The sequence below is a fragment of the Mustela nigripes genome, chromosome 18 (genome assembly GCF_022355385.1).
Source record: "Mustela nigripes isolate SB6536 chromosome 18, MUSNIG.SB6536, whole genome shotgun sequence".
Classification (NCBI taxonomy): Eukaryota; Metazoa; Chordata; class Mammalia; order Carnivora; family Mustelidae; genus Mustela; species Mustela nigripes.
The window spans coordinates 5,136,323-5,155,895 of NC_081574.1; the positions used below are offsets into that span (position 1 = coordinate 5,136,323).

Genomic DNA, 19,573 nt, shown 5'->3' on the forward strand with positions numbered 1-19,573 from the left:
AAACAGTTCAGTGCAGGGGTAGGGAGATGAAGACGTTTGATTAAGAGACATCTTGATAGATCAAGTAGCTGAACAGACCTATAGGTTCACTCACAAAGGAGTCCTTAGCAATGACCTGTGGGTTAAATGACAAAAACCCCAAACCCCAGAAAAGACCCGGTTTTGCCTGTCCAGCCTCTACTCTGGTGTCTTCTGGTCGCCATCACTGTGTTTTCCTTTGGGGAATATCCTCCACTCCTTCCAAGCCCAAGAGTTTGGATAGAACAGAGGCCCCCAGTGCTCTGGCCTCCTAGGACTACACTGCCCCAGGCCTGGCCACACCACTTGCTTTCCCCTGCAGTGAGGACAAGCCCTGTGTACGTGTGTGTGCATGCGTGTGTGTGTGTGTGTGTGTGTGTGTGTTTACACAAAAGACAGCAAGGAGACTCAGCTCTGGTACCTGGATTCCAGACACCATTAAGGGGAGACAGTCTGTCCTGTGGAGTTGCTCAGTGTGTAGGAGAGAGAGCCCGAAGCTCACAGTGGCTACCCTACAGGAAGCTTGTCTGACCATGAAGGCAGCACAGGGTGAGGCAAAAAAAGGACAGAGAGACAGCCAGTGTCCCTGAGTCTGGTTGCAACTCGTCAGATGTATGAGGATTTGCTTTTAAATCCTTTCCTCTCAGTCCAGGTCAATCCTGACTGGCTTCCGTCATCTCAGCAGAGATAATGCCGCCACAGTCTACGGTAGGCAGCACTGTGTCCCCCTCATCTCGTGCCTGTGAACAAGATTCCTTACATGACACAAGGGACTTTGCAGACAGAAATAAAGCAGCTCCCGCACTCACTCTGACGTGAGATAAGCCAGTTCTGAGACTCCGTCTCTAAGGTGTGTGTGGCCAGGGACGAGGGTCCCACACACCATGGAGGGGCTGCCCCAGCTAAACTCCGTTCTGACGCCACCTACCCAGAGTTAGCAGCACATTCCACAGGCGGAGGGCTTCGTCCTACAAGACTGTCCCCACCTCCACTTCAGGGCTGAGTCACAAGCCCGGCTTGTCACTAGCACTTCTGATGTGCCAGTTACAAAATTCAAGGTGCCTGCAACCCCATCATTGGGGTCGACTAATCTGCTAGAGCAGCTCAGAGAAACATTTCACTCACTAGACTTCTGGTTTGCTGCAAGAGGAGACAGCTCTGGAGCAGCCAGATGGAGGTGATGCTCAGGGCACAGCAGAGAAAGCACTAGGAGCTTCTGTGCAGAGCGAGCCCCTCTCCCCGACCCTTCACGTGCCCAGCAACAGGAAAGCTCTGGAAACCCCACTCTTGTGGGTTTTATGGCAACCCCATTAGCTAGGCGGGACTGAAGAAATCATTGGCCATTGGGAGGGTTGGGCCTTTTCACCGTAGAGACACACCCCCCTGTGCTGGGAAGTGGATTTTGTCCTCAGTGTCAGGTCCCCGTCCACAGGCGTGGAGCGCAGAGTGTGCTCTCGACCAAGAGAAACAGTGACCCATCTTTGCTGCAGGCTGAGATTCTCCCAAGAATTTCTCTCTCACCCGCCTGCGGCGTCCAGTGCCGCCCGTAATGACCAACACTTGTAATGTAGACTCGGGTCTAGATTTCCCTTATTCCCGGGGGTTCAGTCAGCATTTTACTTCATCAACATCTCCTTCCTTCCTTGCCAGGTATGACATGACGAACCCACCGTGTATTCAGACCGACCAATCTGCCATGGGTTGGCCAGAGACCCTTTGAAGGGCCAAGGTCCTTTTATGTAGAAACTATGAAATTGAACCGACGCCCCTTCTTAGTCCAGAAAATGGGTCCCCGATGGCTCTCTCTCATTTGCAGCTTAAAATGTGGAGGCAAACCCTTCAGTAACAGTGTGTTGAGATCAAGGAGGGATGCCGGAGGTCTCCTCACCTGTTCGGCCTCTTGTGCCGACCTGGGGAGTCCGCCGCTGATGAACGGGGCCATCGGATGGGGAAAACGGAACGTGACCACAAGAGGATGGTGCCATCACACAATCCCAAAGAGCTACCACAGCCCTGTGTCTGTCCCTTCGCAACTCTTGACAGTCATTGTCATTTCTATTAAAGGGAAACACCACAAACTGGCTCTCCCTACAGTATCTAGCAGTTTGTTAACACTTACCTAGAAAGAAGATAGCAGAAATAATTGGTTTTACAGACCTTCACCATGTGGACAGGGGCCAGGGTGGGTTTTAAAAGGCTGACCAAAGCCAAACTGATCTTATACCATGAATACATCTAGAACAGAGCCAAGGTCTTAATGGCATCAGGAGTAAGGGTATCTGATTTTTACTGCGAGGAGGTACAGTATTCATGTGTGCATGGCGGAGAGGGTCCTTGTTTTTGTGTGTGTTTATTTCCTACTGAGTCACTTGCTAGGGTGAAGTCTATCCCCCTTCCTACTTGGTTGACATTAGTTACTTCCTTTTTATTTTATTTCTTTAATGTAGGCTCCACATCCAACATGAGACTTGAACTCACAACCTTCAGATCAAGAGTTGTAAGCTCTACCAACTGTGCCAGCCAGGCGCCCCATCATATTTATTTTAAAACATTAATTGTGTCATGTCTTAAGCATTACATACATAATGGTTCCTGATGGCACATATCTTCACCTCTCCATCTCTGTCTTTATTGCTTCCAATATTTTAATTCAAGATGGAAAAGGACCAACACTAGCTACGGAATTAGTAGTTGGTATGTGGTTGTCCTGCACGCCTCCAAAGTCATTTCCTCCGCTGGTCCTGTTTATGTGGCTCTCAGGTGAAACGCAGGGTGGGGAGCACTGGACAGAATGAGCTCTTGAGGGGCGTCTGGGTGGCTCAGTTGGTTAAGCATCTGCCTTCAGCTCAAGTCATGATCCCTGGGTCCTGGGAACAAGCCCCAGATCAGGCTCTCTGCTCAGTGGGGGTCTGCTTCTCCCTCCTCTCTGTGCCTCTCCCTACTCGTGCTCTCTCTTAAATTAAAAAAAAAAAAAAAAAAAAGACTTCTTGCAAATACCATTAAAAGTCCCTTTACTCCACCATCATAATGAACAGTTTCCAATCAAAATGTTGAAATCACACTATTTGAGGACGCTATTAATACATTCGATGCTATATTAATAAGAATTTTGTATTGCTGATTGTACATATTCAAACTAAAACATATTAAAACTGTAACTAATATTTACAGTAATGTTAATTTCATGTATGATTATGAAATTTCTTTCCTGACCCCCAGAAACCATGGACAGCCCATCCAGCTCATCTGTAGCTATGTGGACGCATGTCTACAGACCACACACAGAAAGGGCACTTGTCCCTGTAATGTCCACCTCACTGTTCCCCCACATTCATGCTTCCAAAGAAGGCATCACAAAACCAAATAACAAAATGAAATCCAAAACTATACCATAAAAAAGTCAGGAACCACTTTGCTATTGTTTTAAATTGGCAAATACTCTTACAGCAACCCACAGAGTAGACAGAAATAGCTCAAGCCCTCGGAAAATGTTGGAAAAGGCTCCAGTGGGCACACTGGGGTGAGGCGAAGAATGCATGCTTTGGAGTCAGAAAAACCTGGGTTCACAGCTCAGTTCTTCAAAGTACAAACTCCACGATCTTTTAAGCTTTTTAAGTTCTGTTTCCTCTTTTTACAAAAGTTGATGGTGGTATTGCCAGGAAGATTAAGCATTTAAATCAACCCATTTCAAAGTGCCTGGTGCCTCAGTCATGGGCAGAGCGGGCCTGGAGTCAACCACGTGCTCCAGGGATGACGCCGTGTCTCTCCCCATCAGAAGCCATCCCACCCGTGTCTGGAGAAGCACCTTTGCCCCTGCCCCGGAGCGAGGCGCCCACCCTCGCCTTCTCTGCCTCCAAGATGACAGGGAAGCTGGCAAGGTTTTCGCTTTGAGGTTCCTCAGCATAAAATAAAAAGAGAATCTGATTATTTTATTTTTGCATAGCCATTGAGATATTCTTTTTCTCCCCCTGGATATCCAAAAAGGATTTCTGACATTTCAAGTCAGAGAAATAAAGAGACTTCTCTGAAGAATACTAAGCGCGGGAGTGATTCTGTTTTCACACCAGGTCCCGGAGCACAGGAGCACTGGCGTCTGGTCTAGAGACGCCCGCAGGTGAGGAATTGGGATGCGGGACAGCAGAGTGGCTGGGCGGCAGAGGCAGAGGCTGTAATCAAGCCAAATGCATCTAGTCTGGGGGAAAAGCATATAAATATTCCGCCGGAAACTCCAGTGGCATTCATTTCATGGAACTCTATTTCTTTTGACTTGTTTTTTTTAAGTGCTTCAGGATGATCTTTCGCGAGTCAGCTCTTGTCTTACAGACCCGTGCCATGGGACCCATAAGGCACGAGAGCAAATATGCAGTAGTTCCTACAACTAATCAGTTATAAATCAGAGGAGAACAAAAGAAAAGGCTTGTGAAATACGGGCCAAAGCCAGAGCTCACCGAGGTGTCTGCTGACATGTGGCTTCATTCATAAAAGCAGAAGGGGCCGATTTGTCTCTTCAGCTCATTTCTCATTCATTCTCTCAGCACATCATTCACAGCCCTGGAAAGCCACTGCGGAGAGGAAGCGCACACAGTGCGGCATCGCAGCCACAGGAGAAGGTGTCGGGACTCGATGACCTGCGTCTGCGGCCGGACTGCATGACCCTCCCGCCGCAAAACAATCAACAGCCACAAACGGCTCCTCACATACGGATGCAAGAGCTGGAGGGGACAAAGCTGCGAAGGGCAACACTTGTCTGTCTATCTGTCTGTCTGTCTCTCTCCTGTGTTTTCTGACCAAGCCCTGGACCTTGAGGATCAGACTCAGAAGGGACAGAACGCTGTATCAAATTCACTGCTGCGAAATGTTCTTCAAAAAGGGTTCATTCGCACTGATCATGATAATCTTTTAAGCAAATCATTGAAATCCCTGATGTAAATGACAATAATATTCCTCAATGCCCACATTCACAGGAGCATTGTTAACGAGATGCTCTCTATGATATACTATGCTGTAATGCTCTTGAAATAAAAGACTCAGATTAGGACGGTTATACAGAAAAAAGAAAAAAAGAAGAATCTCATTTGTACTAGCACTTCCTCAATTACTACTTACTCATGGTATAATCGACGTGCATTATTCCAAATATTTGAGCTCTCTGCATTTGTGCAATCTACACTTTTAGTGAATCTAATTAACTATGAGATACTTGAGGTCCAGAACTATTCCTTACTTGTGTTCGAATGGCCAGGGCTCAGCAAATTACATAGTGTATACAAATCAGTTCTAAAGTCATTTGCTGAATATTCTACACTGCGTTTTTAATTACGTGATAAAAATAAGAAATAGGACAGATTTCTGAGGAACTTTCCTAGAGAATCCCCTCTGGGTGACATAACCCGTTAATCAGATCTTTATGGAGATTGTCTTGCAGCCATTTCTAAATTCATCATCTAAGATGTTAAATTGTTAAAATCCAGGTCTGTCTGATTTCTCTGACCAAGACTTCTGCTAACCATGCCAAGGAAGAAACATGTATCAAATCAATGGTTTTAACCTATTTTCTAGATCCTGTGTGTTTATTTGAATAAGCTGTACCCAGTGGACGCTCAGAGCCAGGGGCATGTCACCAGCTGATAGGTCGTGAATTCTATGGGTTTGCTGCATTTTTGAAATTAGACCTGCCACCTGTCCACAACCCACCAGCTTGCAAAGACATCACTCCACTGGAGTGTCAAGGATCACAGACTGGGTGCTGGTGACATCACCTGAAAGTGCTCCATCTGTCCTATGAAACGACCAGAAATAGGAAGCACGCATTCATGAAGTCATTCACAGAACCACTCTTAAGCACATTCACCTCCGGTAAGCAGCAAATAATGGCAGTAATCAGTACAACAAGGTTTGCTAAATTTAGCAGATCCAGCCTACCGATCTGGGGTAGGCTCCTGGCTGCTCAGAGCGCCTTTCTGTCCGCGGGCTTCATCGGGGTTCTTCAGTGACCCGTCCTGTTGCAGTCCCTTCTTCTCCGTCCTCCAGAGGCTTCTCTTGCAATCCCGTAGTTTCCATCCGTGCTGTGGGATGGTGGCCAGACCGCGGGCCGGCCCCTGAATTCGGAGGGGTCAGGGCGGGTTGAAGGACGCTTCTCCTCCCTGGCCTTGCCCCAGACATGCCCCTCTTCGCTTGCTCACTTGCTTGGCTTCTGGGCTCCCTTCACGGAGGCTCAGAGGACGTTCCTCCCCTCACTTTAGAAAATCTTCCTGTATTTTGACAATACCGATCAAAGCGTCTGAACCACAGCGCGTGGCCACAGCTACCAATGCTTCCCTCCTCCTTCAGAGCCTGTTGAGGTTGGATTGCACCTGTATTGTGCAGGGTGGGGGGGGGGGGGGCTTTCGCATGATTATCTTGGTTCAATCTCATCAGGAGCCATTCAGGTAGAGGGGACTAGTGCCTTTCTACAAATAAGAACACTCAACTCCAGGAGACTCTGTCAGGGAAATTCTCTGAATGGCAGAGTCTGGTTTCAAACTGTGGCTTGGTTGATCTGATGTCGGATTTTGCTCTTTTACCAGATGTGTTATCTTCCTCCTTATTCAGATTTCATGTGGGGAGCCGCTTCCTCAGGGCTGAAAGGCAGCCTACGGACGTCTGAAAACACACTGACGAGAGCCTCGTTCTAAACGCAGATTTTCCCGCCCATCTGCGGTATGACTGGCACAAGCCGCTCTTCATCACGAGGCCTTATTTTGTTCATCGGTGAAGTTGGAGAGGCGACCTTTAAAAGCTCAGCTATGTAAAGGGCCTAGCTATACAGTCTACGACGCTCTTTATTTTTCTAGCCAGGCATACCAATAAATGGACTGGGGAGAAGTGGGCTCTAATTTGACAGCAGGGGAAATCCTGTGTTCAGACTATGATCCACAGCACGAGGCCTGGACGCTGCTGCTTCCTCCTTTCTCTTCCACCTGGCCGAGCCCCTCCGCTCCTGTCCTCTCAGAGCCCAGTACAGAGACACACAGACACTCAGACACAGACACACTCTCAAGCACACAAGCATGCAGGCACGACATCCTCAGGGCTTGTTCCAAGAGCTACCCTAGGTCTCAGTAGGCTTGCAAGGGACCTGGCGACGTGAGAGAGAGGGGCTTTGGCAGAGAGAGAGACAAGGCAGGGGGAGGGGAGAACAACAAGCAAAGCCAAGTGAGCCCCTGGCTCTTCCTCCTGCAAACAGGCCATCCTGCTTCCTTGGCATCTGCTGCCAGTGATTCTGCGTCTCTAACACTAGATGGTAAGGGGTGAACAGCCTCTTGGTCCTTTGAGTGAAGGAATGAAGCTTGGCATACTCATTCATAAAGGACGTTTGTACTTTTTATTTATTTTTTTAATTATTTTTTTTCTTTTCTTTAAAGATTTTATTTATTTATTCATTTGTCAGAAAGAGAGAGAGAGCACACAAGCAGGCAGAAAGGCAGAGACAGAAGCAGGCTCCCTGCCGAGCAAGGAGCCCGATGTGGGACTCAATGCCAAGACCCTGGGATCATGACCTGAGCTGAAGGCAGGGGCTTAACCCACTGAGCCACCCAGGCGCCCCCGCTTGTACTTTTTAAAGGAATCAACATCGCTATAACCGTGTACAGCAGAGTTTGCAGGGTCCCCACCGTTAGCCTCCACCTCCACCTTAATTCTGAGACACTGAACTTAAAGGATATTCAACAGGGGATGGGGGGCTGGAGAAAGTAGGCACAAAACCAGAGGACATGAAGAGCAGCCGTCAGCAGTTCCACTGCCCTTCGGAGGAAGTCGCCGTCCACAGGACGGTGTGAAATGGCTCCTACCCACCTGCACCTCTGTCCTCAAACTGAACATCTTCCAGCTCCTTCCTTTGGGAAACAAAGGAAGAAGAAAAATCATTCCGTTTCCTCATGACTTAGAGCCCACCGACAAGTCCTTGAGACTGGCAGAGTGACATTCCTCTAGGAGCTCAGCTGCCTCCATGCTGACGCTTTGCTAAGGGCAAGACGCAATCCTAGCCTGAGCGCCAGGATGCTATAGGTCTACTTTCACATACAAAAATTCTTTTGGAAACTTCCTTTATCTCTCAACCCCCCAAGATGCATATTGGAACCCCCAAAGCTCATCCCCCAAGCATATGGCCCACCGATATACATCTGAAGGGTCCCATGAGTAAGGATTTATTAGATGGTAATAACTGACCTTTCCCCAACAACAGCCAGCCCGCTCAAGGTCCTGGAAACCTTGCTTCCAAATTCCTTAGGGACTTAACGCTACCCCTGACCCCTCCCAACCTGAAAGTTTCTAATGCGCCGCTCCTCATGACCCCAAGGAGCTCTTTCTGCCCAGGGGTCCTGTCCCTGTGCATTAGTAAACCACCTTTTTACGTCAAAGACATCTCAAGAATTCTTCCTTGGCTGTTAGGTTCCAACCCTGACATCTTTCCTACATAGTGTGGACAGTCACACTGCTTCCTGCCCCAGGACACTGGTACGGGATGACTTTTTTCCTGCTCAGAACTCTGTTCGTTCGGCTCCTTCATGACTATTTCCTTCAGTTCTCTGCTGACATGGTGACCTCTCAGGAACTGCCTCTGACCATCTCAACCACTGTAGCCCATCCCACTAGCATCAGGTAACCGACTGTGCATTTCCTGACTGTGTGTGCCTTCCTTCTGAATCAGATCTACTGTCCAGGAGGTCCAACTTCCTGGGTGCTGAAACCCAACCACGTTTACCACCAGGGCCGGAATGGACCAGGCACTAAGGACATAAAGGTCAAGGTCATGAACCATCCTCTTTTTCTTCTGGCAGGTGACGTCATGAATGACAGGAGAGCTGCCTAATGTTGCAAGGCTAGAGGGAGGGAAAGCGGGCAGGTCTTCTGGCTTTCAAACTGACGTTATTTCTAAGATGCGCTGACCTGGGCCTTACAACCACTGCTTGTTAAGACATGTCAAATGACACTGGTGCTATGAAATTTCCAATAGAAATCTAAATGCAATTCATGTTGCAAAGGATTTCAGTGAAGGACAACAGAAAGGACTATAATAATGGACATGGGAGAGTGTTCCATTTCAAAAGGTGGGAGACTCACCCTCTTACAGGCACTCAGTGCGAAGGACCTCAGCGTGAGCAGACCTGCAGTGAGGGTATTAACAAATCCAGAAGTAACCCAAAGTGCATGGTGTTTACCCCACACTGTTATGCTAATATATGGAAATCCAAAGGTTCTGAGGAATATAGTCATTTGCTCAATATCATGCTGTTCCTATATTGCAGAACCGACTCCTCCAAAAACCTGGTCTCCTAACTCCCAGAAAAATAGCAATTTCCAGAGGAGCAAGATGTAAGAGAAAGCAAGAATTCTTGGGCTCCTTTCCCGCCCCCTTCATGTTAACAAACGCACGCGTTCCAGACTTCCAGCCTTCCGGGTGGCCCCACCCCCACAAGCACAAGAAGCAGACCATTCCCTGCACCTTCCATCAGCCTCAAGCTAACACATCCTTCCAACATCACTGAGACGTTCCCGGTCCATGCCCTCTGCTGCTCCCCCATCTCACTGCCCCCTCCCCAGACTCACTGCCAATCCACTGACGACATCACATTTCAGACAGGTATGGTCCTCCGCTGACGGGAAATGTTATTTTAAGACTCACATAGCACCTACTGGCCACTGGTACTCTTCTAAGCATTTTATACATAGTAACTCCCCCCATCTTCACAACAACCTTTCAGAACACGTGTCACTGTCATCGTGCCCACTGAACAAATGAGGGTCCGAATCACGGGACCGAAACTCGCCCGCAGCTAAATAAATGTGTGTTTCAGTCTCAACGAGTCTTTAAGCCTAGGCTTTTTTAAAACTGCTTTTAATTGTAGGAAGATCACAACACATGCCAACTATCCTTTTAATGTATGTTAAGTGTATAATCCCATGATGTGAATTCCAGGCACGATGCTGTACGCAGATCTCCGCAACTTACTGATCTTGCACAGCGGGCACTGTATGCCCGTAAGCAGCAGCTCCTCATTCCCCTTCCCCCGGCAACCACCTTCCTCTCTTTCTCTACGAAACTGACGATTTCAGAGACCTCCTGTAAGTGACATCAGGCAGTGCACGTCCTGCCGTGACATTTCACTTAGCTCCATGTCCTCCAGCTCCATCCAGGTCACCGCAAATGGCAGGCCTTCCTTCCACGGGAAGGCTACATGATATTTTGTCATCTAGAGAGGCCCCTCATTGGCCTCTCTGCTCGGCAGGGACCCTGCTTCTCTCTTTCTCTCTCTGCCTGCCTCTATGCCTACTTGTGATCTCTCTCTCTCTGTCAAATAAATAAATAAAATATAAAAAATATTTAAAAATAAAATAAAATCCAGTCATCTCTATTCTACTTCAGACACAGTAGCTTTTAGCTACATTGGTGCGATGTCTTCCTCACTGCGGTATCTCTCAACATTAGCCCTGCCTCTATTTATAAATTCTCTCCATGCAACTGATTATTTCTGAAACAGATGTCTACATAGTCCCACTCTTCCTTGAAAATCCTTCATTGTTTTCAAAAGTTCTCAGGACATAGCATAGAAAGAGCTACATATTTCCCAGGCTTCTCATGGTCTGTCCCCAGCTTACCTCCTCAAACTTTCTCAATATTGCTTTCTATTCACTCAACAGATTTGAATGTAAGACCTGAAACAGTAAAACTCTCAGAAGTAAATACAGAGGAAAAGCTTCCTGGCACTGGTCTTGGAGATGATTTTCTGGATAGGACACCAAAAGCTCAGGCAGCAAAAGCAAACATAAACAAGTGGGACTGATGGGGGATAGAGGCAGAAGAAGGTTCGCCGTTAGCTGAGAAGGATGACCGCCAGCCTGCATGGTTCTAGTAAGGGTCAAATACCCGCTGATGCTTTGTTCTTACAGGAGCTCGTGACTGCCCTTACATGTCACTGATAGTCAATATCAAACAATGATAAGCACCAGGGACATCTTGGGAAAGTAGTTTTGAAAGCAGAAATCCAAAGAAGACATTTATGATATAATACTCCCTGTACACCTCACCCTCCCCCAGCCTTGAGCACTACATATAACCACCAGCTTCACATAGCAAATGTGCAGCTTTTTCTGCCCGTGGCTCCTGTCCCATGCTACTTAAATAAACTCACTAAAGGTGTACTGCAAATGTTTCAGTTCTTTCTTGGCTGTTGTACTCAAGGACCCCATCATAGGACTGCCTCGAAACAAACCTTTACATAGCAAAGGAAACCATCAACAAAATGAAAAAGAAAGAAAGAAAAGACAATCTATTGAATGGGAGAAAATATTTGCAAACCACAAATCTGATACACGGTTAATATCCAAAACATATAAGGAACTCCTACAACTTGATAGCAAAAAATACAAATAACCCAATTTTTAAAAAAATGAGCAAAGAAACTGAGGAAACACTTCTCTAAAGAAAACATCCAAATGGCTAACAGGTACATGAAAAGGCACCCTACACCACTAACTAGCAGCAAAATGCAAATCCAAACAGCAATGAGATATAACCTGATACCTGTTTGGATGCCTCTTAAAAAATAATATTAATAGCAACTATTGTCACAATGTGCAGGAAGAAAAAGCCTATACATCATTGATAAGAATGCTAAATGGTGCAGCTACTATGGAAAACAACAGAGAAGTTACTCGAGAAAATAAAAAACTGAACTGCTGTATTATCGAGCAATTTCACTTCTGGGTACACACCCAAAGACTAGAAATCAAGATCTCAAAGAAACACCTGCTCTTCCATGCGCACTGCAGAATTATTCTCAATAGCCGAGATATAAAAACCTAAAATGACTGGATCAGTGGATTTTTTTAAAATGTGGCATATGCATACAATAGAGTGTTGTTTAGTCTTTAAAAATCATGAAATTGTACCATTTATAATGTAAACTGATCTGAAAAACATTTTAGTAAGTGAAATAAGTCAGTTACAGAAGGAAAAATACTGCTTGAATCCTCTTCAGAGCCAAACTCCTTGAATCAGAAAATAGAGTGGTGGTCACCAGGAGATGGAAGGGTGAAGATATGGGGAGCTGTTCCATGGGTAAATAGGAATTATATAAGATGAGTTAGCTCTATAAATCTGCTGCAAATGTAGAGCCAACATGCAACAAAATGGCACCATGCATGGTCTTATCAATTCAGGCTGCTGTAACAAACACCATAGGTAAGCTACCTAAAGCAATCTACACATTTAATGCAATCCCCATCAAAATACGGTCAATTTTTTTTTCAAAGAAATGGAAAAAATAATCCTAACTTCTTTTTGAGATTTTATTTATTTATTTGACAGACAGAGATCACAAGTAGGCAGAGAGGCAGGCAGAGAGAGAGGAGAGAGGAGGAAGCAGGCTCCCTGCTGAGCAGAGAGCCCGATGCAGGGCTCGATCCCAGGTCCCTGGGATCATGACCTGAGCTGAAGGCAGAGGCTTTAATCCACTGAGCCACCCAGGCACCCACTAAAATTTTTATGCAACCAGAGAAGACCCCAAATACCCAGAGGAATGTTGAAAAAGAAAGCCGAAGTTGGTGGCATCACAATTCCAGACTCCAAGCTCTATTACAAAGCTGTCATCATCAAGACAGCATGGTAGTGGCACAAAAACAGACACATTGATCAATGGAACAGAACAGAGAGCCCAGAAATAGACCCCCAACTCTATGGTCAACTAATCGACAAAGGAGGAAAGAATGTCCAATGGAGAAAAGATAGACTCTTCAACAAATGGTGTTGGGAAAATTGGATGGCCACATGCAAAAGAATGAAACTGGACCATTTCCTTACACCACACACAAAAATAGACTCCAAATGGATGAAAGACCACAACGTGAGACAGGAATCCATCGAAATCCTTGAAGAGAACACAGGCAGCAACCTCTTTGACCTCAGCCACAGAAACTTCTTCCTAGAAACATCACTAAAGGCAAGGGAAGCAAGGGCAAAAATGAACTATTGGGATTTCATCAAGATCAAAAGCTTTTGCACAGCAAAGGAAACAGTCAACAAAACCAAAAGACAACTGACAGAATGGGAGAATATATTTGCAAATGACCTATCAGATAAAGGGCTACTATCCAAAATCTATAGAGAACTTATCAAAGTCAACATCCAAAGAACAAACAACCCAATCAAGAAATGGGCAGAGGACATGAACAGACATTTCCGCAAAGAAGACATCCAGATGGCCAACAGACACATGAAAAAGTGCTCCATATCACTCGGCATCAGGGAAATACAAATAAAAACCACAATGAGATACCACTTCACCCCAGTCAGAATGGCTAAAATCAACAAGTCAGGAAATGACAGACGCTGGCGAGGATGTGGAGAAAGGGGAACCCTGCTACACTGTTGGTAGGAATGCAAGCTGGTGCAACCACTCTGGAAAACAGCATGGAAGTTCCTCAAAAAGTTGAAAATAGAGCTACCCTCTGACCCAGCAATCACACTACTGGGTATTTACCCTAAAGATACAAATGTAGGGAACCAAAGGGGCACGTGCACCCGAATGTTTATAGCAGCAATGTCCACAATAGCCAGACCTAGATGGAAAGAACCTAGATGTCCATCAACAGATGAATGGATAAAGAAGAGGTGATATATATATATACAATGGAATACTATGCAGCCATCAAAAGAAATGAAATCTTACCATTTGCAGTGACATCGGTGGAACTAGAGGGTATTATGCTGAGCAAAATAAGTCAATCAGAGAAAGACAATTATCATATGGTCTCTCTGATTTGAGGAATTTGAGAGGCAGAATGGGGGTTGTGAGCGGAAGGGAAGGAGCAAATGAAACAATACGGGTTTGGGAGGGAGACAAAACATAAGAGACTCTTAATCTCACAAAACAAACTGAGGGATACTGGGAGGGGTGAGGTATGGAGGGGGTGGCTGGGTGATGGACACTGAGGAGGGCATGTGCTATGGTGAGTGCTGCGATATGTGTAAGCTTGACGATTCACAGACCTGTGCCCCTGGGGCTAATAATACATTACATGTTAATAATGGATGAATGAATGAATGAATGAAGGGGGGGGGGGGAACAAATACCACAGGTTGGGGAGCTCTAAACAAGGGACAGTATGCCCCACAGTTTTGGAGGCTGAAAGCCTAAGATCAGGGTGCATCATGGTCAAGTGAGTGTGCTTTTCCCAGTTGCAGCTTCTTGTATTCTCACATGGCAGAAGGGATGAAAAGGTCTTCTGGGGGCTCTCTTAAAAGGAAATTAATCTTGGTGTGCCTGGGTAGCTCAGTCAGTTAAGTATCTGACCTTTGTTTAGGCTCAGGCCATGATCTCAGTGTCAGGAGATGAAGCCCTGTATGGGACTCTGTGCTGGCATGGAGTCAGCTTGAGATTCTCTCTCTCCCTTGGCCTTGGCTCCTTCCTCCCATTCTTATGCTCACTCTCTCTCTCTCTCTCTCTCTTTCTCTCTCAAAAATAAAAAAAAATGTAATTAAAAAAATTTTTATAAACTTTAAAAAAGGGAACTAATATTGTTCATGAAGGCTCTAGCCCCATCCCCCGAAAACCTCCCCAAAGCCTCAACTCCTAATGCTATCACATTGTGGGTAAGAATTTCAATGTAGGAACTTGGGGCAGACACAGGGAGACTATAGCATGCATTTAAAAATTTGTCAAGAGATTAGTTGTCACGTTGAGTATTCTTTGGAGGCAGGGGATATGTTTATTTCCTTGACTGTGGTGACAGCTCCTCTCATGCACACATACATCCTAACCTATCAAAATGTATATATATTAAATACATCCAATTTTTTGGTATATCAATTAAACTCATTAAAGTTGATTTAAAAAAAAAAGAAAACATTGTTTTAACCAAATGAATCTAATATGGGTATCTCATTGCAAATGGGATACCTTGCTCTACTGCCCATGCCCTTTTACCCAGGCTGTCCCCCTGCCCCAGTCCCCAACACCCCCTTTCAGATTACTGCCGAGACATTGTTTCTTCCACTTTGATTCAAGACCATGATATGGTCCACAAATATGTGTCACCTGACACTTTGCATTTTCCCCATACTAATATTTAAACACAGAAACAAGTAGCTATAAACACTGTGATTTTTCCCATTCCCATTCTTATCTATTAAGTGATAAAGTGAATACATTTCCATAATTTCCACTATTTTTGTATCTTTAATTTTCAAGGAAATCTGTTCCATAGAGTTCACTCTTTCATCTAATTTGCTTTTAAAAATTATACATCAGATATTTCTTAGCAGAGTAATATACTTTTTTTAAAGAAAGAGAAAGATAACCTTCTATAGAAGTGAATTTTAGTGTTTCAATTCCAACAAAAAACACATTGCTAAAAGAAGAGAAATACCATATCCAACATGCTCTCGCATTACTGAAGTGAATATATACAGCGATATTGTCGAGTCTCTAACTCATTAACTACTTTTCCTGTATATGTTGAAATTTTTAAAATCTGAGCTATTCTAGGCATAAAGATTTTTATTTCTGGTAATGAACCATATTCTGCAAAGATTTAAAGTTCTCTATGGCCATAAATGATACAGCTTTGGGAACTATTTGGCATTGAAACTATATGGTTCAATGTGCAATGACTCTTTTCCCATGACTCTTCTGGAAGCTGCAAAATGTTATTTGGAATGACTCTAAGCACAAAGAATCATTCATTTTTGTGTTGTTCTTCAAAGATGTCTGTTTGATGACAGTTTGATACTTTAGACCCATTTAAGGGTAAGACTCTTATTTTTATTTAAAAATTATTTTGTTATATTAGGTGGTTGGATTACTTTTTTTCTGGCAAAACCCAATATGCCAACCTTACTTTACTATTTCAATCTCTGTCATTATTTTTCTTTATTTTAAAGATGTAGAAAACACCTTTTAAAGCAGAAAAAGTGCTCAATAAAGTCATATCTCAAAAAAAAATACTGACATAGATTTCAAACTCATTAAAACAAAACTCTTCAAGTTTCTTATAGTGTATGAAATCCTTAATGGAGATGCTTTAATATAAGAAAAAAAAAGTATGTAGAGCTGTAACTTTTGTGTTCAGTTAATTTTAATGCTTTTGAGAGAATAAAGGACAGCAGTCACACTCTCTACTTCTAATGGATAACATTTCACTCTGAAAAAGGGAGGATTGTAGACTTTCAATACTCATGAAATGAATACATGATTCAGGTCGGCATTCCCACTAAGGAAAAGTTCTTTAAAAATGATAAAAGCATTAAAGGGCTACAAGACAAGTTGAAACAATGAAATCAAATCTCAGAAAAACCAAAGCAAAACCAAGAGTAGGGGCACTTGGGTGGCTTAGTTGGTTAACCATCTGACTCCTGATTTGGCTCAGGTCATGATCTCAGGATCATGAGATCAAGCCCCATCTCAGGCTCTATGCTGAGCCTGCTTGAGATTCTCTTTCTCCCTCTTCCCTCACTGCTTGTGCTCTCACATGTGCTCTCTCTCTCTCAAGACAAAACAAAACAAAACAAAACAAAACCCCAAAACCAAAAACCAAGAATGAAGTCCAACTCTCTTTTGCTCTGAGGGCAAGCATCTCCCCTGCCACCCCACAAAACAAGTCAGCAAAAACTAGGAGGAAACTATTGACTTCATAGGGTGATAGAAACTGAAGTAATTAATTATAAAGAATCAGTGACCCTGACCCCAATTAATCAATAACCTGGAAGGATTTACCTTCTGTTTTAAGTGTGCTGGATACCAAATTTGGGCCGCCTTCCAACAACCAGCATTCACTCCCCTTTCTATCTGTGTTCTTTATATTAGAGAGTTGGGAATCTGGGATACTTCTTTCCTGAGAATCTCTTTTAAGCAGGGCTCCATTTTAGAATCTGCCAAACTAGCAGAAGAAATTACTGTACCGCTAGGTTTTCCAAGAGCTTCCGGCTTTCTCCCAGAAAGCACATACATCTTGGCTGTGGGCATCTTAAGTCACTCACAGAAGCTTCCAGAGAGTCTGCAAACTTCCCCAATTTCCACAGTCAATTCCCAGCATTTCTCACATCACCATCATCCTAGTCCTTCTGCTGGTTTTATAAGGACTGATTTATCTTTAATGATCAGAATAGAGTTGGCTTCTCTGCCTCCTAACCAATACAGTGCAGGAGAGTGAGAAGTTCATGTGCACTTGAGTGAACAAGTATGTGTAAATTTTGTCAGTGGAGGGTTTCAGAGAACTTAAAATCTTGCAGTCTCCCACATCCCTGCCCAACACCAGAGGGAAGAATAAAGTAGAAATTCACATCTCCAGCCTCAAATTATTGCTGAAAATTATTTTTCCAAATCAACACATAGTTAACTATCCAAAGACATCCAAGCATGAGAAAACAAGACTTTGTGATTTAGAATAATCAGAAACAGCAGACAAAAGAAATGCACAAAATAATACTGGCTTATAAGTCAAGCATTATTAAAATATACTTGCTGTGTTGACCTAAGTAAAAGAAAAGCTTAGAAGTATCTAAAAGAACAGCAATGATTTAATAGGTTAGAAAAATAAGAATAAATTATTAGAGTAATTAGAATAAAATCTCAGTAAAATAGAAAAAGTGAGAAAGTGAAAATGAACCATATAGTCCAAAAAAAGATTGAAAACATGAGCTGAAAAGTACATTAGATTCAGGTCAAGATAAAACTGATGAATTACAAGACACATTATTTAAAGACAAAATGTCCATCTATCTACATAGGTTTAATCTACATAGGTATGTATAGGTGTAGATATCTTTATCTAATCATGTATCTAAAATATCTCACCATCATAAAACAAAGATCATGACAGAGATTAATAAAAATCTCCAAGAAGAAGGGAGAACTATTAATTATTATAAGTTAATGAGTTAAAGTTACATGTTTTATTTGACAAAGCAGTAAAAATAAATATGGAGGATATACTTTTCAAAGTAATAGAGAAGAAAAGTATGATTAAAAAAAGATTAGTCAAAAGGGGGTAACACAGAAAAGGGAGGAAAGAACACAGGGGATAAAAAACCTAGAATAAAGCACATAAATCCCAACACTCTGACTACCATGACAACAGCACTATTATTAATGGTATATTTACACCCAAAATGTGGGCATCACATTCAACAAAATAAAACTTTTAGCTAAGTAACAAAAATAGACTAAATAAAAAGGTTTCTATCCATAGACTGTTTACAAGAGATGCATTTAAGCAAATATATCCCAAACTAGAGAGTCGTACAATGGAAAAAGAAAAACATTAACATGTGAAAGAAACAAGACTGTTGCATCTGTAGTAATAGCAGTCAAAACAGATTTTAAAGCAAGAAGAATACCAGTCATTTCTGCTGTAACCAACACATGTATTCCTAAAAGTAAGAGCACCGTGTCATAACTTGCATTTAAAAACAAACAAACAAACAAACAAAACAAGTAAAACAAAAGATGGCATGTGACAAAATGGAGACAGGAACAAACCCATCATAAAGTTGGTCAGTAAAATAGGCAATATCACAAACGCAGTGCAATTTTATATGTGTTAAAAGGTTGAGAATTACAAATATACCACAGTGAATATGAATTTGAAAAAGACAAAGTTTGCTTATGGAAACAAGCATGGGAAGAATTATAGTTTATGAATTACTAAGAAAAAGAGGGAGGAAGGTCATCTGGAATCAGGAAAAAGGAAGAAATCAGGGGAAAATATCAAAACACTGTGTGGGTAAGTGTGTGTGTGTGTAAGAAATGGAAGGAGAGATAGAATGTATGTTTTCCTATGTGGCTTAGTTCAGCTTAGTGCAATTTTACTCTCTTAGTGTTTCCCAGAGACAAAATTACACATAATTAAAAAGTGAGATTTGCACATTCTTCAAATTGCCCGCAAAAAGATTATGTTTGAAAAAGTTCAAGTTTTCAAAACAAACATTATAGTGAACCGATTATGCTAGCTATCTGAAGATCATTTCAAAATGGGGGAAATATTAGCCAGGAGAATATAAACACTCAAACTGTATATATTTTGAGATACAGAAAGATCTAGAAGGATAAACAGAAAACATCACAGTTATAAAGGAAGACTTTAACATACCTCTTAAGTTACTTGCTTTAAAAAAAAAAGACAAAAAATAAATCATGTTAATCATATTGGATCAATAAGATAAAAGGTATAAAACCCTACAGATATCAACAAAAGATAAATATTCTGTACAAGGACATAGAGTATTTAGAAAGAATAACCATATATTGGGCTATAAAATGCCTCTTAATAAATTTTTAAGAAGAGATATTATATAGAGTATCATCTCCTAGGACCATGGAATCATGCTATGGAATAGAGAACTACACTACACAATAACTACAAAATCCCAATCTGCTTGGAAATTTAGAAATAAATTTCTTACTAAGCCATAAGTTAAAGAAGAAAAGATTCTCTTCTGATTCCTAATGAAAATATTTAACACTTCTGGGGTGCCTGGGTGGCTCAGTGGGTTAAAGCCTCTGCCTTCGGCTCAGGT

General features: G+C 43.0%; 1 pseudogene; it reads right to left on the reverse strand.

The window, feature by feature from the left end:
• Positions 1 to 5,727: 5,727 nt before the first annotated feature.
• LOC132006581 (tubulin beta chain-like) overlaps positions 5,728 to 19,573 on the reverse strand; it is a 174,293-nt pseudogene continuing 160,447 nt past the window's right edge.